This window comes from Ahaetulla prasina, chromosome 1, assembly GCF_028640845.1.
Source record: "Ahaetulla prasina isolate Xishuangbanna chromosome 1, ASM2864084v1, whole genome shotgun sequence".
In the NCBI taxonomy this organism is placed as follows: Eukaryota; Metazoa; Chordata; class Lepidosauria; order Squamata; family Colubridae; genus Ahaetulla; species Ahaetulla prasina.
The window spans coordinates 171,275,948-171,302,080 of record NC_080539.1 but is presented as its reverse complement, the minus strand read 5'-3'; positions in this window follow the sequence as shown (position 1 = coordinate 171,302,080).

Genomic DNA, 26,133 nt, shown 5'->3' with positions numbered 1-26,133 from the left:
GGATACTAACTTATAAAGCCAGAGACAGAAAGATAAAGGAAATGGCTGCTTCCCCAGCTTGAAAAAGTACAGTATAGGCAGTCCTCTACTTACAACCTACAGTACAGGCATTCCTCAACTTAGAACCATTCATTTAGAAAGCGTTCGAAGTTACAAAGGCACTGAAAATGTGGCTTATGACCAGTCCTTCCACTTAGGACCGTTGCAGCATCCCCATGATCACATGATAAAAATTTGGTTGCTTGGCAATGGGCACATATTTAAAACAATTGCAGCATCATGGGGGTCATGTGATCACCATTTGCAATCTTCTCAGCCTGCTTCCAACAAGCAAAGTCAATTATATCTATGTAAATGTCAAATGAAGCCATAAGCAGATTTAAAATTGGGGTAAAAGAGAAAGAATTAAAAACAGTACATTGCACTGTTGGAAAGACGATTGGGAGAGAATTTGCAAAAGAAGATTGGGGAAGTTCAGTCTAGTGTGGTAAAGAATCCGATGAACCAGAATACACCCAAAAGAGGTTACAGATCCTCAGAGAGCGGCTTATCCATTTTCTAACCAAAAATTGAACCTCTTTCTGCTAGAAACTCTCTTTTTCCCATTATTATAGCTCCAATTTATTTTTCCTTAAATCCACCCCTCCCCCACTCCCCAAGCATTTGTCTTGGAAATCATCTTCAAACAGTAGGAAACATTGATGTTCTATTGTCAGGTCCTATTCACATTTTTGACAAAAACAAAACAAAACCAATTTGAAATTCTTCAGTCACCAGTGCCTTATTACTTGTTTCCCTCCTCCTGGTTCAATTTCTCACAAAAATGGTTCACTACACTACAGTTCTTTTCATAGGCCATTGTTATTATCTGGAGAGGTTTGCTATCACCTAGCCAGTTTATTACTGGCAAATTGTTTAATAACAAAGAAATAAATGACAGAAGAGATACCCTCAGCTGAAGCTGAACCATTGTAATAGTCGGCTAGGGAAAGTAAGGGGGCACTTTGTGGCAATCACAGGCTGCAGTTTAATTTTGTGTTTGTGAGGGGATTTTTCCCCCTACAGCCATTGAGAGTTGCACTGGGCAGTATGGTAGCCAAATTATATAAACAACCTAAACGTAAACAAAAACTGGGATTTCTGGATACTTTTTGTTTGGGGAGAATTGAATTTTTTAAGAGTGCATATATATATCTTAAGTGTAAAACAACAACACCTTATTTTCAACATTTGTTTCACACCTAGCAATGGCAGGAAATTGTAACTCCCAAGTACTGACTAGCAACTGTGACCCCATTGCCATTTTACAGTCCAATTTATGGTTAGTCTGCAGAGAAAATGGGGAGGAGGAGAGAAAAAAAATCACATCTGGCCCTTCGAGCAACTTGGGATATAAATATAATTGACAAAAGTGATAACATGAAACAAAGAACAAGTGGGAGAAAATTTGAAAGAGGGAAAATTGCCCTGTGTAAGGGGCAAGGGGAAAGATCATGAAGGCACAGATTTTCATCTAAAGAACTTTCAGCGTATAATTGGTGAAATGATGGCTATCCCTTTTGAAATAAATTGTGGTCAAGCCCATGAAAGGGATTTAAGGCAGCACAGCTAGTACTTTGCCCTTGAACAGAACAACCAATTCATTAACCGGAATAGAAGAAAGTAGTGTTCTCAAACCAGGATGGGCTGGGTTACAATTCCCAGTTCCCAGCTATATGGCTGGCATGGTATGTCATGTAAATCTACTTGAAGGGCACTAGGTCGGAAAAGTCTAAAATAATTCATCTTCTATAATCTTTCCTGAAAGTTTTCTATTTGGAAGATTAGGTACGTAATGAACTCCCTCTACATATGCATGGTCTGAATGGAGTTAAACATGGAGTTGTGCCAAGCACCAATTTGAAAAAAAATTAATAAGCTTGCCTGCATTGATATATTGAAAACTGGAAGTACAGTATATAACCCAAAGAGGTTATATAAATAATTGTGTAAGTAGTTAATGAGATTATAACATCTATAACATCTTGAGTGGTGATGATGTTATCTAGTTGGACGATAAAATGTCTAGCACATCTACCAAGTTTGGATTATTGCAATGTGCTCTACATGGGGCTACCTTGAAGAATATTTGGAAGCCACAATTGGTTCAGAATGCAGAAATGTGGATAGTTTTGGAGAGGGACTACTCTCTAGTAACACTACTATTACGTGAATTGTACTTATTGTAACAGTACTATTACGTGAATTGTACTTATTGAGGCAGGGAGGAAGACTCAAGCAGGGAATTAGCCTTTAATCATTGCACATCCATAAGAGAAGCCAGGACTGATTCCTTCCCCCTCCCTCAAGCACCCTGGAACCTTATTTTTCTGTTCCCAAGGGAAGGGGTGAAATCCAGTAGGTTCTAACAGGTTCTGGAGAACCGGTAGTGGAAATTTTGAGTAGTTCGGAGAATACCACTTCTGGATGGCCTCAGAGTGGAGTGGGAATGGAGATTTTGCAATATCCTTCCCCCAGGAGGGGAGGGAATGGAGATTTTGCAGTATCTTTCCCCTGGACTGGGGTGGCAATGGAGATTTTGCAATACCCTTCCCCTGCCATGCCTACCAAGCCACGGCCACAGAACCGATAGAGGAAAATTTTGTATTTCACCCCTGCCCAAGGGAAGGCAAGAAATCCAGGCAGAAAGAGCCTACTGTGGACCCTATCAGCCATGGAAGTTTGGCTGGTGGGGTCCAGAGGAAGATCCTTTTCTGCCATGGCTGGCAGAAACCCTGTGTTTCTGTTGCCCTCTGGAACATCTTCCCACCAGAGGTGAATTCCATCCCCTTATCTTCTGGCCTTCAGAAAAAGCTTTAAAACTGGGCTATGCTAGGTGGCATGGGGTTCTGAAGGAGAAGCTGTTGGCTGGGTATGGTTGGTGCACTTGGAGAAGGCACCCCCACCTCTCTCTCCAAATCCATGTTTTTAGTCTGTTTTAATTAATGTAGTTTTAATCTGTTGTTCATATTTATAGTTGTTTTGATATCTGTATGTTTTATTACTGTAGTTGTTCAGACCTGTTTCAAACTGCAAGAGGAGTGGCATAAAAATTTAGTAAAAATAGTAAAGAACCAAGCTCAGAGAGAACTACTCTATATTGGAATGATATATACTATGGAGGTACCATAGCAAAATGCCACTGAGTGGCTCCAGCATCAGCCTATCCCAAGGTCCATTACCATGAATTTACTAAAGGTAATACTGTCATGATCAGAATCCAGGCTGGGATAACCTATATGACTTGCAGTAAGACCTAATGGGCTACCTGACAGGTTGATGATTTTTATTTTATTTTATTTTATTTTATTTTATTTTATTTTATTTATTTTATTTGTCACAACAATATATGTAGGTATCATACAAAAGATTATATAGTATATAAACACATATATGAGTAAATATAAGGAGGTATAAGCATATATATAGGAAGAAGAAAAGAAAAAAAACAATAGGACAGGAACGGTAGGCACGTTTGTGCGCTTATGCACGCCCCTTATGGTCCTCTTAGGAATGGAATAATGTCCTGATAGAACTGAGCAGCATATAATGGACATAACACTTAGTGTGGCCCTGCCCATTACCTTTGGCTCACTTAGCTAACATCACTAAGGAGCATTGATAAATTAATGTCATTTGAGCACTTGAAAATAACTCAGAAAGTTGAATCAACAATTCTGTTACGTTACAAGGGTGCTGGGACCAGAGGTGTGGGTTGGAAATTTTTCTGCAGGAACCAAAAGTTGGACACTTTCAAAGTTTCCCACAATGTCTCCTTCTCAAATGACTGTTCTAAAACTTGAGAGGCAGGGCTTTCATGGCTCTCTCTGATTATTCCAGTGGCCGGGAGAGAAGAAGAGAAGGGTGACCACAGCTAGAGAAGCCACTGAGAAATGAGACAAGCATCTCTTATTCTTCTCTGTACCCTTCATGAAGCTACACTTAAATTACCACATGGACTCTTCCTGCATTCTTCTCAGAACTAGGTAAAATCTCTGTCTAATATCAATTGATCAGCTGTAGATATTCAGATCATCTCTGCCCAAAAGACAAGAATAAGAAGAAAAAGTACTACATCAACTCTTTCAATTTCTTTAACTATCTGTCAGGCCTGGAAGCTATCTTTTGCACTAGGCCATCAGTCCTGCCACATTTACTACTGTGGGAAACTGGGAGGGGGGATTGTATGGAGCATGGGTGATATATAGTCGTAATAACATTCCTTTCTCATGAAGTCAAGGCCAACTTGCCCTGCACCTGGAAGGCTAGACCTGGGAGGCCTCTCCAGTTGGGACGATGTTTGAATGGACCATGTGATGGACTTGTGGGTGTTGGGCAGGGACTTGAACTTTCCTTTGGGTGGGGGAAAACCTGGAAACTTTCAGATTCGGGTTTTCCCAGATGTGCCAATATGACACCTCTAATAAAACGGAACTTTGAGGAACTTCAAGCCTTTGAGTTTTCTTTCATTGGGGGTGTTACTTGGAACCCTGTCACTATCTTGTTTAGTCCTCACCAAAAGAGGCCACATTTAATGCTCCCTCCCACCCTGCTTCAAATAATATAGCCTAAATGCTTGGTTAGACTATGATGTTGAGATGAATTTGTTAATTAGAATCATGCTCCTTTTCATTAGAAAAAAAAATCCTCTTCAAAATTTTCCAGAAAACCCACAGCCTTGGGTGAGTGAGCTGGAAACTTCTGAATTTTCCTCCTATCCCTTTACAAAAATGAAGTGACATTAAGCCTATATAAAATGCTGAATTTTGAACACGGTATTAGCTGCATAAACAACATTTGCGTATACAACATATCCCAACAGATTGTACATGAAGGATGAAATGTTTTCCATACAAGCTATCAAACAAATGGATGAATGAGAAGAAAATGTTTATGGAACGATAACCATTCTATTATTAACTACTGGTTTGCATACATGCCTCCAATTAATGATAGAAAATGGGATGCAAGTCAGTTGAATCCTAATTACCATCATAACACTTTGTTGATTATGAACACTGTAAGAGTAAATTGAGTATGCTTTATTTGCATAACAACTCAGTAGGGTGTCAGTCATTGCTCTGTCACAGGGAGGTTTTTCCCCCCCACAGCAGTAACTTTGGGTAAATATGCTCAATGCTTCTTGTCACTCACAATTTCTTCTCCCTCTCTCTTTTACTCTTTCCCTTCCCTTCCCTTCCCTTCCCTTCCCTTCCCTTCCCGTTTAAGACTGTGATGGATGTTACTGGTTAAGTAAGGGTAAAAAAACGAGTATCCAAGCTAGCAGGAACAACAACTAATCCATGTGAAATAATGTGATTACTGGATACTACTGAATTTGTAAATGGCTTTGTTTCATGAAGAATGGGGAAATGAAATATTTGCATATTCATTCATAGCCAGGAAGTTTGATTTGCTCTATGATGCCTGAATGAAAATATAAAACCTGCTCTTCAATGTTATGTTCCCTTGGGGGCATTTCAGAATTGTGACCTAGTCTAGCATAGTGATCGAGTTTAGCATGTTGGGGTTTGTTTCCTGAAGACTGCATAGGTTTGACTGATTGGTGATGGACCATCAGCGGAGAAAATGAGAGTAATATGAGAACTGAAGAGGCAGTTGGGTCATCTCTCCAGGTTGGAGAGTCCACAAGTCTTAAAGTTGACACAGTTGGAGACCCCTGCCACAGACAATGCAAATGTGAAAGAAAAATATGTGTGTTGAAAAATGACATCAGCAGGACATGAGGAGTGAAATGGGAGAAGAGGATAATATAATCCGGACCTATAAGTGTTAAGGAGAAACACAGGGTGACAACTAGCAATCCAGTTGTGATTGTATAAATCAGGGGTCTCCAATCTTGGCAACTTTAAGACTTGTGGACTTCAACTCCCAGAATTCCTCAGCCAGCTTTGCCAGATTCTGGGAGTTGAAGTCCACAAGTCTTAAAGTTGCCAAGGTTGGAGACCCCTGGTATAAATGACCCAGTATGGGAGCCTTGAAGTTCATACTGCTTCTTCCAATATAGTGTCTAATACAGTGCCTAATATAATGTCCTTTACAGATGTTGGACTATAATCTAGTGCAGAGGTGTAAAACTCATATCATCACGTTATCGTCACATGATGTATCGGGACTTTTTTCCCCTTCGCTTAACCAGGTGTGGGCATGACCCACGTGTGATGCATCCCGCTTGTGGGCTGATGTTTGATGATCTACCTCAGGGATGTCAAACTCGCAGCCCATGGGTCAGATCAGATGCATCACACACTGGCCACGCCCATGCCCAGTTTAGCAAAGGAGGAAAAAGTCCCGATATGTCATGTGACGCTGCCATGATGACGCAAATTTGACACCCCTGCTCTGAATATATCCATCCCCAAATTTTCATTTCTTGCCATGTGAGAGAACAGCACCACAAAATGTAGTTTTGCATTTTTGAACCCAACACTTGTCAAATGGCACCTGCTATTAGGTCTTGCTCTTGCTGAAGGATTTTTGAACTCGCACTGTGCTCGCTACACCCCATGTTTCTCAGAAGGCTCACAGATGTTGCTGAGTTGAATAAAATCATCTGAGAATAGAAAAGGTCCTTGCTGGATATAGCTTATGAACTTGTCTGTGTTACATAGAGGCAATCGTTTCCAATTTCCTAACTGTGTCAGCCGTCCTGGTGTTTGTGAATCTGTTCTTTTTCATCTGTTTTTATGTTTCTAGAAATCTAGATGAAGTTTTGTGAGGAATTCATGATGCTTTTTTATAGGAGGAGTGAATATAACACACTTTCCAGTGTTACAAGGATTTTCTCCCACCGGGGAGATTTCTAAATGTCATGAAATTAGATTTGAGGGAGCAAAACAGGTGCAGGCTCACAAGGAAAATGCACAGCTGTGTTGAGCTGCATACACTACTCTGTAATTCAAAGCATTTTCTCAAAAACAAGACCTCCTGGAAAAGATTTATTCCCATTGCCACAAAAGACCAGCTGAGGTGTTTGTGATTGATACTTCAGGTAGCAGATGGCAGTGAGGTTTGAGTATCCATATGTACATGTAAGAATACTTTCTATTCTTTGATATAGAAAAGTAGCACAGGGGTTAGGCAGAGCCCTTTTGTCACTGGCGTTTTTTCTCGCGTAGAAAAATGACTAACATGTATTTTAGCACAGGAAGTTGTTAAGAAGTCATCAGTTAGGGTTGGGAACCCTTCAAAAATGCTTTGGAAGAATGCTTTGGACCTTGTATAGCCTGGCACTTCTACAGCCAGGCTTCCTTCAGACTTCTGCCTGAGCCTGAAGGAAAAAATAAATTGCTGCTGCGAATTAACTATAATGATTGGATTCCTTGAAGCAGCAATTTTCAATGCTGGGGTGATGTATTTTGTGATGTACGATCTCCTAAAATTAGAAATAAACTTGTACAAACCTGCATGAAATAATACCATTAATGGTTTGACTGGGGTTACAATTGGGCAAAAAATAAATGTATCCAGTGGCAACTCAAGGGCATATGGCACCCCCTAAGCCATATTTATTTATTTATTTACTAAATTGATATAGTTGCCCATCTTACCTGCATGTAATTCTAGGAATCATACATAGTCAAAACAAAAACCGGACAATATATTCATTAAACCGGTTAAAAATAATTAAAAGCTATAATAACAAGGCACGGAAGAATGTTAGCAAATGTTTATCAGCCATTTAATAGGCTCCATGCTTCCATGGGCTCCACAGGTCCAGTGGCAAAATCAAGTAAGGCCAACAGGATTGGTGGTCAACCTCACCTCGGGGGCAAAGATGTTCCGATGAGCAGGTGCCGCAACAGAAAAGGCTGTTCACCTGAGTCCTATTAAATGAAGCTCCTTGGCTGATGCCCCTCCTGTTGGAACTGATGAGATGGGTGGATGTAATATTGACAAATGATCCCATCTAACACCTGTGCGAAGATTTTTCACTTTTAGAATGATTTGGTAGAAGGATGGCCTTGGTGCCATCTAAGCTTTGATGCCTTAAGCTAGTGCCTATTTGGCTTTGACTGAAGGCTGATCCTGAATATACCACTTAGTATAATTATTAAATTTTGATCTATATAACAAATACTGTAAAACAGTGACAGAAAGTTATGGCTGTAGAGCAGGGGAGTCAACCTTGTGGCCCGTGGGCCAGATGTGTCACGCACTTGACCCGCCCATCCCCGGTTTAGTGAAGGGGAAAAAAGTTGCGATATGTCACATGAGGACATCATGATGACGTGAGTTTGACACCCTTCTTGTAGAGCATGACTTGTTTCCAAATGTTGTTTTAATTTATTTGGCTTCATACAGTCAGTAGATAGCATGGTAGGACAAAAAACACATCGTTTCTCAGTAACAACATACCTGTGAAACCAACATTTGTACAATTTTTGCCAAACTTCAGTGGCATCCATTGGGAGGTGTTAAAATATTCAAGATGGCAAGGGTACGGTCAGAATTAAAGCCCTTTTGTATCTGTAGCATATGTATAAGAGTACTTGGTTTTTGTAGGTTCCTTTTCTGTTTGGGGAGCAGTTGGATGACTCTTAGAAGGTTTCATTTGTTACAAAGCTGGACTTTGCTCCTGTAGGTCAGAGCAGAATGAGAGCAAGTAGATGTACTTCAAAAGAAAAGGAGGAATGGATTGATGGCCTTCCAGTGTTGGAGAGACCAGCCCTTGCGTAGATGATTTAGCTACATCTGCCACATTTCTACTTGGAATAAGGAGGTGTAGACGTGGCTTGTTTTAGTGTTGGGTGCCTATTCAAAAAACTGCTGCTTTGGATGGTGCAGCTGACTGGAAAGAGTCATGGCAGCAGGAAGTGTGTGTCTGGAACAGACCATTCTTCAATGAGTAGAGACTCCTTGTGGTGTTGCAGTGACTGGCTGGGGCAGTGGGAGCCACATCAGGTGGGAGTGCAAGTGTTGGATTTGCTTGAGTCTAGCAGCTGCCCAGGCATAGTCCTTCTGTAAGTTCTATATTTATATTTTAAGAAGAACCTTTTTGTGATAGAGGAAGTCTTCATGTTACAACCACTCACCCAGTGAATGTTCAAAGTTACGTTGGTGCTGAATAAGGGGGGATTATGACCAGTCTGTGACCTTGTTACCATCGCAGTATCCCCACAAATCTTGCTTGCATTATAATGGCTGCAGCATCCCATTTTCACATGATCACACTCTGACATTTTCTGTTGGCTTTCCACAAGCAAAGTCAATAGGGAAGCTGACAGAAGGTTGCAAATTGCTTCTCCCCCCACATCCTGCTTCTATTGCTTCTCCCCCCATCTGCCTCCTTACCCAGTCTCCATAGCACCCATTCACTTCTCTGCACTCCATAGCGCTCACCTGAAGCATCCACCCATGGCATTTGCACTCCACCTACCGGTAGTAGCTTGCCTGAAACCTCTGTCTCTTCCCACATTGTGGTCAAGAGAGGTCCTTGCTTAATAACCTTCATGGTCCTGAGGTCATGATGGCAACCAGGACTGCTGGGGTTACCATGGTTAACTGACACAGTCATGTGACATTGTGCTTTAAGACTATATCACTTAGCAATAGAAATACTGGTCTTAAATTGCCATTGTAACCAGGTACATAGCTGTCCAGCTCTACTTTGGGTGCTGAATGGAATATACTGTGTAACATCACCCCTGTTTAAACTATACAACTGTGTATGTAACTATGTGTAACTATGCATTTTGCAGGATAATTACAAAGACACCTTTTTTTTAACAGGGGCTAAGAAGAACTTCTGCAACCTAGCAGTTCGAAAGCATGTAAAAACTGCAAGTAGAAAAATAGGGACCACTTTGGTGGGAAATAATAGCGTTCCATGTGCCTTTGGCGTTTAGTCATACCAGCCATGTGACCACGAAGACGTCTTCGGACAGCGCTGGCTCTTTGGCTTTGAAATGGACATGAACACCACCCCCCTAGTGTCGGGAACAACTAGCACACATGTGCAGGAGAACCTTTACCTTAAGAAGAAGAAACTTAAATATAGCTCTGCATGCTTACATAAGAGTAAAGAAGAATCTTGTTACACTTTTATAAATCAAAACATAGTCTTAGGAAATGTAGTCTTCAGGTTTTACTAGTTTAGTACATGAATAGCTGTTTATTACGCAGAAGAAATATAAGTGGGAAACTTTCCTTCATCTGTTTCCTCTTAAACAGAGTTCCTTGACGTATTGTATGTCAGTAAACTGCAGTAAGCCTCATTCACATGTTGTCCTATTTATTTCCAGTTTTCTTTTAACAGACACACTTCTAAACACATGCTATGTTTTCTGCCTACCAGTGTCACTCTGAAGGACACTTTTCATTCAACTGTTCATGGAGCTTAGGTGTTGGATGGCTTCAAGAAGCTCACCTTGGACTATTATTAATTTTTGATTGGAAGTTTGACAATGTGGTTTGGTATTATCTCAGCTGCTAACCCTCCTGAAAGTGGGGGTTGGAGGTGGGGGGTAATAAATGTGTGTGGATAGCCTATAAGAGAAAGCTGATTTTTCCACACCAATTGAATGTGCCATGCAGAGGTGGGTTTCAGCAGGTTCTGACCAGTTCTTAGTGGAAATTTTGAGTAGTTCACAGAACCGGTAAATACCACCTCTGACTGGCCCCGCCCCCATCTATTCTCTGCCTCCCGAATCCCAGCTGATCGGGAGGAAATGGGGATTTTGCAGTAACCTTCCACTGGAGTGGGGTGGGAATGGAGATTTTACAGTATCTTTCCCCTGTCATGCCCACCAAGCCACACCCACAAGCCATGCCATGCCACGCCCACCAAGCCATGCCTACAGAACCGGTAGTAAAAGAAATTGAATCCCACCACTGGTGCCATGCCAATAACAGTGTGGGAAATTGTACATATGCATATATACCAAAATAAGAGAATATTTGTGCCTTGTGGTCGAAAGGTGAATTCTCGGTGGTCTCTGAGCTTGGTTGTTTTCTTGCAGACATTTCATTACTCAACCAGGTAAGATCTTCAGTAATGAAATGTCTGCAAGAAAACAACCAAGCTCAGAGTGCACCAAGAACTCTATGTATGGGCACATGTGTATATAATTTCTGTTTTTTTAGATGTATTCATTTAAATCAGTGGTAGTCAACCTGGTCCCTGCCGTCCATTAGTGGGCATTTCAGCTTTCATGGTGGGCGGTAGGGGTTTTGTCCAATACTGAAGCACTTTCCTTTTGTTTAATTTAATTGACTTTTAAAAAAGTTTTCATAGCATTATTTAAAAACATTTTCATTAGGTTTTCATAAAATTCCCCGTGACAATTTAAATTCCTGAAAGTATACTATTTGTATCACCTGCGCATAAATTTAGTTCACGTTACGTAAGTGAAACTAAATGGCGCTATAGTGCGACCACAAACAAAAGATCCTCGTCCCAGAAGAGCTCGCGTATCTCCCCCCACACCACCCAGCTGTGTCGTGTCCCACTCCTCCGCTGACGGCCGGGTCAGGGAAATCCGAATCAGGCGTGCCTCTGCAGCTCTGCCAAAGTCCTAGCAAAGTTCTCAAGGCAGGCAGGAGACCAGAAAATGACTTTAGCAAGATAAGGTAGACTTTGCCTGACTCAGAGAATGCCAGAAAGCAGATCCTTTATATAGGCCATGGGGTGTGGCTCCCTGACTCAGCACTTATCCAGGCCTGCCCCTCCCTTCCTTCTGTTGCCGCCGCCTATCAATTCTCCTGAAGCGAGGGTCACTCCAGTCTGCAGCTGTTGGTAATTGACCTTCCTCAGGCTCACATGCTGTGGGGGAGGGGGAGGGGTCTAGTTGCTTCGTTTGCCTGGGCATGGAGCCAGAGCTGGGGGCTGGAGGCACTTCTTCCTCCTCGGCCTGTCTGGGCATGGAGCCAGGGCTGGGGCCGGGAGGCATGCTAGGACATTCCTCAGCATTCGGAAGCAGATAAGACGGGCCCGGCTGCGGAGAAAGTGGACGAGGCACAACAAGCTTTAACAGACAAGCAGAGCTGGTAGCCGGCGCCCAGCCCCCCCCAAACCGAATCCATGATGCGTGAGAGGCATGCGCAGACGACAATACACAGCGCATTACTATGGAACCGGTGGGCGGTTAGAAAATTTTACTACTAACAGAAATACAAAAGTGGGCGGTAGGTATAAAAAGGTTGACTACCCCGATTTAAATTTTGTGCTGCTCAGAGTCTGGGTGGAGTAGCCTTTATCAATTATAAGTTATAAACAAACAAATGCTATTGCTTTCTTTGCCACTAGAAAGACCTTCAGAGACTTACAAATATTTCTGAGAGAAATTAAACCCAAGTATTAGTGATCCCTATGTGTAGTTCATCATTATCTGGTAACAGTTTGTCCTGTATTCAATAGATGTCATGCTAAGCTGGTAATAGAGGGCTCCTGACCAAGGAAGTAAAAGCCTTGCAGAGACTCATCAATCAGGTTTCACATAGGACATTTATAGAATCTTGGAAAGTTAATACGAAATTTGAAGACTTCGTTTATAAGCATATGATCATGTGCATGATAGCAATAGCACTTATATATCTCTTCACGGTGCTTTACAGCCCTCTCTAAGCAGTTTACAGAGTCAGCATACTGTCCTTAACAATGTGGGTCCTCATTTTACTGACCTCGAAAGAATGGAAGGCTGAGTCAACCCTGAGCCGGTCAGGATCGAAACCCCTGGCAGTCAGCAGAATTAGCCTGCAATACTGCATTCTAACCACTGCGCCACCATGGCTCATAATGGTGGGGTTGTGGGGGAAGGGATTGTGAATTTCTTTAATTTCTAGGTTCCCTAGCTGAGGACTTGCTTAAGAGATAAGGCTGAAATGTTTATTTGTTCCTCTGTTCATTTGCCGTGTTTTGAACAACTTCCTTTTTTCTCCTAAATTCCAAGAATTTGCTTATAGTAGGTATCATTTATTAATCCTTTTTGAAGCAAAAGTTTGGTTCACTTCAGCTGCCTTAAAAACTCCAGTTCATGAAAGACACATGTTTTAAAAGCAGTTTACAAATCTTTGCTGACACTTTTGACAGGATTGATTTCAATAGACATACTTTTTAATATTAAAAAGTACACTTCGAAATGTTAAAGTCCTACCCCCCCACCACAATGTGGAATACCTGAATCCAGAATGCTGCAGTCATAATTTCAAATTATTCACTCATCTATTAAAGACAGTGGTGCAAGGACAAAGGGATGTGTGGGAGATGGGAGTTAAACTTGGTTTGCAACATAGGAAATACAGTGCAGCCAAGAAACCTCTAGGGGTCTGCAGTGAATAATAAAGTCCACATTTCTAGCGTTATGAGATGAGGGGGAGCAGTTGGTTATGAATAATTCATCCTTTGATAAATGTAATGTCACTTTGCGATATATGCATAAACAGGGCACACTACCCGGGTTTTTTGTGCATCTCACCACTAAACAAGCAAAAGGTCAGTTTGTGTCAATGGCATTTACAGCCCACAACTTAATGAGAAGGAAGGATGTAATAGGATATTTAATGGAAAAGTTGTATATTTAAGAAAATTAGAGCAAACATTTCAGCTGGGAACCTGGATATTGCTAACAGCCTACATATTACAAACCTTTTGTTAAGATGGGATATTTCAGTTCCCTAATGTAAACATAAATGCATTTAATGCTCAATACCTTATTAGGCAATATCTCACACAGGGAATAGGAAAGATTTTCAAGCTGGGATTACAGGTATCACCTGAAAAGAGGATTCTTTCTAGAGAAAGGGTCTAAGGGTTTCAACAAATACAAAGGCACAGACATACACAAGGAGATTGCAATCATATTTTAGGAATGTTTTGGAAGTAAAAGTTGATTGAGTTATTGGAAAAGACTCACTACTTTCCTACTTTCTTTTGTTAATAAATTGAGAAGCACTCAGGAAAGATCTTGAGATGGTATAGCTATATTCACTACACTTGTCATGTTATTTTTCTTCTCAGAGATACAAAATTCATCCTGATCAGCTATCAGTGCTTTTCTATGAGTAGCCATCAGTGGTGGGCCGCAACCGGTTTAACAACTGGTTTGGTGAGCATGCGCTTTGTGTGCACGCGTGCCTAACACACTTGTGTGCATTGTTCAAAATACAGCAATTTGAAGCTCAGCTGCTTACCTTCTAAGACAGTCCCGGTAAGTAGAACAGCGGAGGCACAGAAATTAGCTGTGCTAATCAGCTAAACCAGAAAAAAGGAAATATAGGATAGGATAGGGCAGGGGCAGGTGGGTGGGGCCAGCTGATCATTGGAACTACCGGTTCACCCGAGCGGGTCCGAACCAGCAGCAGCCCAACACTGGTAGCCATATCAATACGATTACAGAGTCTGACAAAAGATGTCCATTCTTTTTCATATTCAGGTAATGGGTTTTTGTGGGAACTAAGATGGCCAAAGAGGACAAAGGTAATTTGATGCAGATCACGCTTCCTTATTCCTTACCTTGGGTTCAGATACAGCATATGACTGCAGTTTCAGGTAGGAGGCTAGTTACATATTACTTTAATAATGTAACTGGTAAGTAGGCCATGCAAAATGAAACCTGGTTTCTAGATAGGACTATTCCCAGAACACTAGTCCATATTTGGAATAGCCTGGCTTGAGATTGGAATGACCTGTTCTGGGGCTGGACAACTTCCAAAACAGTGGGAAGAGACCATTAGAGGTCAGAACATTTTATGACTGTATATTTGCTATACTAACAGTAAGTTCTCTAAGGCATTGTATGGAATGCAGTTTGACTAGAAGGAAATTTTACTTCTATAAATGTAATTCAGTTGTCCATATCTCAAAGGATGCACAGTTAGGTCCATTCAATAACTTGTTAATCTTAGATTCCAAGAAACTGTCAAAATCCAAATGAGTATTCTGTTTCAAGCCTCCTTCCTCTTAGGAGGAAGGTAATCTTTCCTACTTAAAATACTCATCCTAGTAGCTAACTCCATTCTGACCTTATCTTTCCAAAATATATGTTCCCAGAGGTCAGCATTAGGTTATATATTTGTGTGTATGTATGTGAATGTGTGTGACCTTCAAGTCTATGTTATCTTCTGGCCACTACTTGGACAAGTCTCTGCAGTTTTCTTCCCAAGGTTCTTCAGAAGTGGTTTGCCATGGCTTTCTTCCTCTTAGGACCAAGAGAGAATGACTGGACCAAGGTCACACAGCTGACCACATATCTAAAGAGGGACTAGAACTGACAGACTCTGGTTTCTATCCTTATGTCTTAATCACTACATTAAACTTTATATATTCCTTAAGTTCTTTTTATCGGTTTAATTGTCACACATACTGTATGCTGACAATGTATCATACAGGTAGTCCTTGACAGACTGGCTGCTTAGTGGCTGTTCAAAGTTATGATGGATCCCCATAAGCTACTTGCAACCTGGTTTCGATGTTACAGATGCTGCAGCACCCCCATGATCATTTGCTCTTGCATGCAGGGCTGCTGCTGCACCCCCTTGCCTATCTGTTCTGACTTAGGCTTCCTTAGAAAGTAAACAACACAAACTTAGTCCCGGCAAACTTCTTTAATTCAAACGGCTGTGAATTATTGTCATTCCCAGTCTAAAAGGCTTCTTAAACAGTCTATCGGGGGACTGTTTAAAAACACTCACCTTATCTCCCTTGGAATGCCGCCAGAGAACTAATTTTTATTTTATTTATTTATTTTTCATATTTATATACCGCCCTATCTCCCTAGGGACTCAGGGCGGTTTACAGGCAAGTAAAAAATATAAATACAGACTAAAATAACAATTAAAAAACTTATTCTAATAAGCCAAATTATTAAAAACAATATAAATGATAAAAACCCATTAAAAACCAACAAATTTAAAATCTAATCCAGTCCTGCACAGATGAATAAGTGTGTTTTAAGCTCGCGACGGAAGGTTCGGAGGTCCGGAAGTTGACGAAGTCCTGGAGGGAGTTCGTTCCAGAGGGCGGGAGCCCCCACAGAGAAGGCCCTTCCTCTGGGTGTCGCCAGACGACACTGTCTCGCTGACGGCACCCTGAGGAGTCCCTCTCTGTGAGAGCGCATGGGTCGGTGAGAGGTATTCGGTAGCAGTAGGCGGTCCCGTAAATAGCCCGGCCCGTAAATTGCCAAACGCAGGGCAAGCCCAAACTTAGCACAGAGTCAAACAGAGCTTTTCCAGAGTTTTTACTGACCAGATGAATTAATTGCTTCCTGAAAAAGCTCATGTCCCGTTCACTTCTCTTTTATGTCTTATGGGAAGGGCCAATCATTTCCAAGCCTTACTCCCAAGTCAACCCTATTTTTGTAATTGTTCCTGTCTCCTGGCAGCTCTGCACATGCACACACTGGGCTTGCGCTGTCCTTCTGCCTCACTGATGTCAGACTCCAGAGGCAGCAAAGAATTACCAGATGGCCTTGGTCCTCTTTCTGCCTCAGACTCAGAGCCCTCATCAGAGCCTTCCCCAGACTCCAGGACTGGCCCACGTTCCTCCCCAACCTCCTCACTGTCTGACTCTGCTGCCAGATCTGCTGGCTGCTGGCGGGCTACAACACTATCTTGCCCCCATCCACATTGAGGAGAACAGGGGTGAGGTCATGTACTTGCCTTGCTTAATGACTATCATGACTTATGGTCATAAAAGGCATGCTCCAGTACTGTCATGAATTGACTATTTGTATATAGTCTTCATTTATCATAAGATGACAGATGGACTCTTCTGTCCTTTTCCCTGATGTTATGCTATAGGCATCCCTTTCCAAGTGGCTTAGTGGGGACTGGATGTGTTCCTGTTGTCTGAGACTGAACATGCCAAGATAGATTATTGTGCGTGCTTCCTTCTACTCATTCTATTGGGCCATGGCACAGTGATTAGAGTGCAGTATTGCAGGCTACTTCTGCTGACTGCTGGCTGCCTGCAATTTGGCAGTTCAAATCTCAGCAGACTCAAGGTTGACTCAGCCTTCCGTCCTTCCGAGATGGGTAAATGAGGATCCAGATTGTTGCGGGCAATAGACTGACTCTGTAAACCACTTAGAGAGAGCTGTAAAGCACTGTGAAGCAGTATATAAGTCTAAGTGCTATTGCTATTGCTTCTTTTTCTGTGTCCTCTTTCTATATTTAGGGATGACAGCCATGACCCTTCTCAATGGTGAAGAACCCAGGAATCTAAATCAGTGAAGGATATTCTTTAAAGCCCTTCATTGATAAAGCATTCCAAATGGGTAACTTTAATGAAAGGATGTGTGTAGAATCTTCAGTTCTATTTGATGACAGCAATTCAGCTGGTTTATACTCTTGTTATCTCACATCTGGATTATTTCATCAGTCTGTTGACTAGATTAGCCAATACATTTTCTCTCTCCTAATCAAGGTCTAGAATAGCACGGTTCCTATTTTGGACTTGCCCCAACTCCTTCTGTTGTCAATCCCTATATTGGCTTAGAATTTGGAGAATGTGCCTGTTTAAGTTGCTGGTATTACCTCATCAAATCTTGTGCACAGCTATATCTGGTTATTTGGAAAAGCTGGTTGTAGTTCATGTCCCAATTTGGTTGGCCTGATCGTCTAACCAGGATTGACTGGTATATCCTGAAGGTGTGACTCCAATGGTGCACTTTTCAGCACCTCATGACCTACTGAACACAAGGGGGCAGTGGTGTCTACCTGTTAAGGATTTACAATACTCTTGTCTATTTCTCAGGAGAGATTTGTGTAAGAAATTGCAAATCTGAGGTCATTTCCTTCTGACTTTTTCCCCCAGGCCCATGTACTTGGGACATATGTTCTCTGATTCTCCTCCTAGGCAGTGCCTATCTGCATAATATAATTTCTGTCATTAAATCTCCTTTCTGTTACAATTATAAATCTTTTTCCACCAATTATAGTTTAGATCAGGGCTCTCCAATCTTGGCAACTTTATGACTCAGCCAGCATGTGTTGGCTAAGGAATTCTGGGAATTGAAGTCCACAAATCATAAAGTTGCCAAGGTCCCCCTGGTTTAGATCACATTCTGTTTTGGTGTAGAAACCGCTAAGGTCCTTTCCAGCTCTGTTATTCTTATTTTGTTATTCTATTAACTCCTGAGTGATAGTTTCTCACCACGCTTCTGGTGGCCATTTTCTCTGAAGTATGTCCATGGGGCTATTACTTATCTCATCCTCACCAAAATATGCAAATAGGGTGCTTTTGGGGTGGTGGCTGACCCAGATAGTGGTGAAATCTAAACATAAACCATACAACCTACATGACTCATGTTGTGATTTTGCTGGCACATCTGGCTCTGCTTATGTCATTTCCTCCACCTTTCTCCAAACTGGGAAGAAAACCAGTTGCCACATGGCTCTTTTTCCTCTGAGTTTGTTTGTTTGTTTTTGGTTTGGTTTAGGGTTGTTGTTTTTTTTTTTTGCTAAAAGGGAGATAAACCCATACCTCATTTCAGACATTAATACAATTGAGTGAATCCAGAAATATTTTACAAGAAGAGTTCTCCACTCCTCTGATTACAACAAAATACCTTATGCCACCAGATTTGAAATCCTGGGTTTAGAAAATTTAGAACTCCGCCGCCTTCGACATGACCTGAGTTTAACTCATAGAATCATCTGTTACAACGTCCTTCCTGTTGAAGACTATTTCAGCTTCAATCACAACAATACATAAGCACACAATAGATTTAAGCTTAATGTGAACCGCTCCAATCTTGATTGCAGAAAATATGACTTCAGTAACAGAGTTGTTAATGCCTGGAATGCACTACCAGACTCTGTGGTCTCTTCCCAAAATCCCCAAAGCTTTAACCAAAAACTGTCTATTATTGACCTCACCCCATTCCTAAGAGGTCTGTAAGGGGCGTGCATAAGAGCACAAATGTGCCTACCTTTCCTGTCCTAATGTTCCCTTTGATTGTATCCAATTTCATATAGTTATTACATACTTATGATTATATTTATGCTTATATATTGTATAGTTATTTCATGCTTATATATACTGTTGTGACAAATAAAATAAATAAAAATAAATAAATAAACTGGGCAAATGATTTCTCTCCCCTTTGTAGTTTTGTTAAAATTGGATCTTGCTGTGATTTAAGCTTTGGTTGGAAGACAAAGCAGGAGTGCAAATTGAAACTTCTACAGCTGATGAGGAAGGTTTCAAAGACGATTTGCTCATCATCTTTGCATCTCTGAAATTGGCAGCCTCAAATGTTTTGGTTTAAGGAGTTTCAAGGGTTATTAGAAGCTCTAATTATCCCCATTCCAATTAATGGCTGAACTCCCACTGGGTTAATTTTAAAGTTTTTATCTATGAATTTCAGAAAGTGCATAAATCACAATGTGAAAGAATCATACTGAGATGTACAATAATTGTTTGTGATTATCAGGCAGCTTCTGAACTAATGGAAAAGTTATTGCAAAAAAGCTTGTGCCTTGTTATTATTTTAGATCTACAATATCTGGCTTGCAATAATCCAGACATGTAATGATGACAAAGAATTGGAGTTTTCTGTACCACTTTGCATTCATCCTGATATTTGCAACCAAGATATGACAGACTTATTTATTTGATAAATCAGCAAATGGATTAAAGTCAAAAGCTGTAGTCCTACGCATTTTATTTATATATATCAGGATGTGAAGCTGGTCTCATAAAACATTTCTTGTCTGCCTTATCACCTCACTTTGTTTCCTTGGTTTTTAGTGTTGGTGTTACTTTAAGTAAGCAAAGTCTTTTGCATTCTGAGCAAGAATCAGTCATTCTACAATGCTGAGTATCCATTATTTTGACTTTTTTTCAGAGCACAGATTTACATTGACGCATATTGTCAATACCTTGCATTTAATTGAGTAATTAAAGACAAATAGATGTTGCTTAATAGGAAAAGGAAACTTGAAGAGAACCCATATTAGACAAAGGAAATGTCTTCTCAATGAAAAGTGATCTAAGAACAACCCATTCAACATTTACTTTAATTATTAATCTTCATAAAGAGAGATGGATCAGAAGAACAAATTTAGAGAAAAAAGTTTTGGGTTGATGATGAGTTGATATGAATTTAGGGAAAGAAAATAGTTGGGTTGATGATGAGTTGATCATTATAACTGCACTGCTATAGATCATACACAATAAATATATAGAATAAATAAATAAATTTATTTTAAAAAAATCTTGCAAAGATTTAAGGAAAACAGGGTATTACAAAAAGAGATAATTTGCTAGTTAGTCTGTAATACCTATAATATTCAGATAATATATTTTAAAAGGATCTAGCAATAATTCAATTCCATGCTGTATGTAGTACATATCGGTGGTGGGTTTCAATTTTTTTTACTACTCGTTCTGTGGGTGTGGCTTGGTGGGCATTTCATGGCTTGGTGAATGGCTTGGTGGGCGTGGCAGGGGAAGGATACTTTAAAATCTCCATTCCCTCCCACTCCTGGGGGAAAGATACTGCAAAATCCCCATTTCCTCCTGATAAGATGGGACTTGGGAGGCAGAGAATAGATGGGGGCAGGGCCAGTCAGAATTTTTACTACCAGTTCTCTGAACTACTCAAAATTTCTGCTACCGGTTCTCCAGAACTGGTCAGAACCTGCTGAAACCCACCTCTGGTGTATATCTATCTTAGACAATACATTCTTCACTAGGATGAAATTTATCTATGAAACGTTGATGGGATTCAAATTGTCATGATGTCCCTTGATTCCATCTTTGATACACTATTTTATCATCCTTTATGGGTTAAGGAAGTGACATTATTTCCATTTTTTTCTTTTTATTTCTTTGTGTCTGCAGCTCTTTTGACAAGATTTTCAGTGTTGGTTTGCTCTTGCCTTCTTTTTACCAGGTTTGGATGAAAGGGACTGGCCCAAGGTCACCCAGCTAGGGCAGGACTAAAACACATGGACTCCTGGTGTCTAGCCTGATGCCTTAACCACTATATCAAACAATATATCACTTAATTTTTTATTAGTTTAATTATCACTCATATGCTATTATCACATAATGCTTTAATTATCACACACACCTTTTTTTATTTATAAAATAAATATAAATTTATAAATATAAATTTATAAAATGCTTATTTATTTATACTTAAAACTTATTTATTTCGTATGGCTGGACTAGCCTGATTTTTATCTTTATTGGATGGGTTTTTAAAATTTTGTGATTTTATGGGGGAGTATGTTTTTTAACATTTGGGCATTTAAATTAGTTTTTTAAGGGATGTTTTTAATTATTGTGTGTATTTGTATTTTATCTGCCTGTTCACCGCTCTGAGTCCTTCGGGAGAAGGGTGGTATACAAATTAAAATATTATTATTATTATTATTATTATTATTATTATTATTATTATTATTATTATTATTATTATTATTATTATTATTATTATTATTATTTGCATTTATATCCTGCCCTTCTCCGAAGACTCAGGGCGGCTTACACTATGTTAAGCAATAGTCTTCATCCATTTGTATATTATATACAAAGTCAACTTATTGCCCCCAACAATCTGGGTCCTCATTTTACCTACCTTATAAAGAATGGAAGGCTGAGTCAACCTTGGGCCTGGTAGGACTTGAACCTGCAGTAATTGCAAGCAGCTATGTTAATAACAGACTGTCTTAGCAGTCTGAGCCACCAGAGGCCCTTGTCTTGTCTTTACAGAATTATCAGAATATACTTATTTTCTCTCAGGAAATCCCATTTTCCTCCAGGAGATGGGCTGGTCTGAATGTTCCAACAATGGTTTTGTGTGATGGCTTAGTGGCTAAGACACTGAACTAGTTGATCAGAAAGATCGGTAGTTCGGGGGTTCGAATCCTCAGCACCGCATAACGGAGTGAGCTGCTGTTACTTGCCCTAGCTTCTGCCAACCTAGCAGTTCGAAAGCACGTAAAAAATGCAAGTAGAAAAATAGGGACCACTTCGGTGGGAAGATAACAGCGCTCGGTGCAACTTTGGCGTTTAGTCATACTGGCCACATGACCATGGAGACATCATCAGACAGCGCTGGCTCTTCGGCTTAAAAACAGAGATGAGCACCATCTCCTGGAGTTGGGAATAACTAGCATGTACGTGCGAGGGGAACCTTTACCTTTACTTAAAATTCCATAGAAGGGTAAATATTCATTGTTATGTATTCATGTTTGTACCTTTAAATATTTGAGCGGGAAATCAGCACGTTGCTGATTGGACGAAGCCTCCAGTAGAACTGTATAAAAGGAGAGGTTTTTCCCCAGCCTGTTGCTGGGTTCACCCTATATTAAAGAGCTGTTGTCACTACCCTGGTCTCCAGCCTCGTTACTTCCCGAACATAACATTGGCGACGAAGGTGGGATCTCGAGGCTAAGGAGAACCAGAACCGAGCTGAAGCACGATAGACCCGAACCCAGCAAACTCAGGGCAGAAAAGCGGAGATGGCCAGTTACACTCCGCCCGCACCGTTTGACCCGGCTAAGGAGAAATGGGGAACGTATATGACCCGTTTCGAAAGCTTTCTAGAAGCCAACGAACTGCAAGGAGTTCCAGATAACCGAAAAAGGGCTTATTTCTTAAGCCACTGTGGTCCGGAGGTCATTGATATCGCGGAAGCCCTGGCAGAGCCAACGCCGTTGCAGTCGGTGTCATGGCCAACTCTACAGACTTTACTAAAAAACCACTTCGCACCAACGCCGTCCAAATACGTGCGGCGGTTTGAATTCGGAGAGCGAAGGCAGATGGAGGGCGAAACCATCGGTGACTACATGGCCGCCCTAAGAAAAGCGTCCAAGGACTGTGGATACTGCGACCTAGACGAGGTGCTCCTCGAGCAACTCATCCGAGGCGTCAAAGACATCCGTTTGCGGCGACGGCTGCTAGCGAAGAGCAACCTAACGCTGGCCACCGCTCTGGACGAAGCCAGAGCACATGAAATGTCCACCCAAGCAGCGGAGACACTGCAGAAGCCTGTCCCACCAAAGACGAGCGCGAAGGCAACCCCGGTGCACCAGGAGGAGGTTCAGACCGAATCCGACGGTGAAGACGAGGAAGGGGTCTGCCGCACCGAGAAACGCGACAAAGGGGACCGAGACGAATGCGGAAGCTGCGGGGGTCAACACCAGCACCAACGCTGCAAGTTTAAGGACGCGACATGTCGGCGGTGTGGGAAGAAAGGGCACCTAGCTCAAGTTTGTCGAGCGGCCCAACCTTCCCGCCGAAAATTCAAATCGGCCAATCAGAGCGCGGAATCGGCAAGGCGACCCGCGATTGGTTCAAACAAAAAAGGCGCGGATTCCAACCAAACAACTGTGGTCATAGGCCGCGCCTCGGCAAAGTGGAAAAGAAGATCTTCACCAAGCCAAAATAGAGGAGAACGGTGCCGGCTTGAAGTAGACACGGGATCAGCGATCACCATCATGTCCTGGGACACTTTGGCGAAGTCGCTGCCGTCCGTCGCGAAGCGCCACCTCCAAGCACAACGGCTACGAGTCCACGACTACCAGGGGAATCGCATCCCTGTTCGAGGGACCACCTCCGTCCGAGTCGAGTACGGTCCACACAAGAAGACCCTGCCCATCACGATCATCGAAGGAACTCTGCCCAGTCTGTTGGGACTAGACTGGTTTCGTGCCCTGGGCATGGGAGTGACTGGCATCTACAGAAGTGACTGTAACCTGAAAGACATTCTCTTTAACGAGTTCGAAGATGTCTTCAAGGACTGCCTGGGCAAGTACAAGGGGACCCCTATTTCATTCAACTTAGACCCCCAGGTAGCCCCCATTAGGCTTAAGGCGAGGAGAGTCCCTTTTGCCCTAAAACCAAAAATCGATAAGGAGCTGGACAAGCTCATAAATCAGGGGATTTTGGTGCCAGTCGATCACGCAAAGTGGGAGACGCCAATCGTCACCCCAATGAAGCCGGACGGGTCAATTAGAATTTGCGCTGACTACAAGGCGACGCTTAACAAAGCCTTACAGAAAAGCGCTTACCCGGTTCCCGTGGTGCAACACTTATTGCACTCTTTGGGGCAAGGGCAAGTCTTTGCAAAGTTAGACTTGGCCCAGGCCTACCAACAACTGCCCGTAGACGCCCGCACAGCCGAAGCCCAAACGATTGTAACGCACAGGGGGGCCTTCAAGTGCACCCGATTGCAATTTGGGGTCAGTGTGGCACCAGGGCTGTTCCAAAACCTAATGGAACGACTACTGCAGGGGCTCCCAGGGGTAGTCCCCTACTTCGATGATGTCCTAATTTCAGGGGAAAACATGGAGGAATTGGGGGAGCGGTTAAGAAAGGTTTTGGGCATTTTCCGGACAGCCGGATTAAAAGTCAAGGCAAACAAATGCCAGATAGGGGTCGAATCCGTCGATTTCTTGGGCTACCGGATAGACAAGAAAGGAATTCACCCTACTGAGAGCAAGGTTAAGGCAATTAGGAAGGCTCCAGCGCCCAAAAACAAAGCAGAGCTGCAGGCATTCCTGGATTGGTGAATTTTACGCGGTCTTTTAAAGAACAAAGCAACTGCTATGGAACCGCTGCATAGGCTCTTAGGGAAAAATACTGTTTGGTCTTGGGGAAAGTCGGAAAATAGGGCTTTTGAAGCAGTAAAGAACCTGCTCTCAAGTGATAGCCTGCTCATCCAATATCACAACTCATTACCCCTAGTGCTGGTTTGCGATGCCTCCCTTATGGGGTGGGGCTGTACTCAGCCATAGACTTCAAACGGCACAGAAGCCCCTATAGCTTTTACTCTAGAACGATGTCCTCCCCAGAGAGGAACTACAGCCAGCTAGATAAAGAAGCACTAGCCATTGTGTCAGGGGTTAAAAATTCCACGAATATGTCTTTGGGCGGAATTTTGAAATCGTGACTGACCACAGACCGCTACTAGGATACTGGCTGGCGATCACCAACGCCTGTGGCACTTTCGCCACGACTGACCCGATGGACTATATTCTAGCCGCTTATTCGCATAAGCTGCAGCATCGACCAGGAAAAGAAGTGGGGCATGCAGACGCGTTAAGCCGATGCCCACTACCAGGGGCAACCGAAGACCCCACTCCGGGACGCCCATTCTACTTATTGACTCTTTGGACTCTGGCCCAGTCACATCTAAGGAAGTGGCTCGGCATCATACCGACATTGTGTTAAGGACTGTACTCGGTTGGGTACAGAGAGGGTGGCCGCTGCGCCGGGCTTAACGGTTCAAAGAATTTGTTAAAAAACGTGATGAGCTCTCGGCTCAAGGGGGGTGCCTGTTATGGGGTGATCGTGTAATAATTCCTGATAAATTAAGGGGAAAGGTATTGGACCTCCTCCACGAGGGTCACCCAGGGATTGTAAGGATGAAGGGTTAGCTAGAAGCTATGTGTGGTGGCCACTCATGGACGAGAGATTGCTGAGAGGGTAGGGAAATGCCAGGCTTGCCAAGAGTCCAGACCTCTACCCCAACGGCCCCAGTCAGGAATGGGAAAAGCCCCAAGGGCCCTGGTCAAGAATCCACATTGATTTTGCTGGCCCTTCCACGCCAAACGTTCCTAGTGGTTGTTGATGCATTCTCTAAATGGTTGGAGATCATACTCATGAAATCCACTACGGCCGAGCAGTAATCGCAGCCCTGCGCCACCTATTTGCAACTCACGGGTTGCCGGACACTCTGGTGTCCGACAATGGGCCTCAATTCACGGCAGCCCAGTTTGAAGAGTACCTGGCAGAGGAGGGCATCCGACATGCCCTCTCTGCGCCTTTCCACCCTGCGTCGAATGGCCTTGCAGAGCGTTCCGTCCGGAGCGCTAAGGAGGCATTGTCCAGGCTCAAGCCAGGTGACTGGCAAACAAAGATAGACTTTTTCTTAGCCGTTCAGCACAGAACCCCAAGCACGGCCACCGGGAAAAGCCCAGCCGAATTACTAATGGGACGGAAACTCCGATGCCCACTTGACCGTTTGAATCCCCATTACACACCAGAGGGTTACAAGGGGGAACTAGAAAAGACAAGGGAAATGAGCATAGGCGACCGGGTGTGGGCCCGAAACTATGGGGACGGCCCTAGTTGGTTCGCAGGACAAATAATAAAGATAACCGGCCCAAAATCGTACGTGG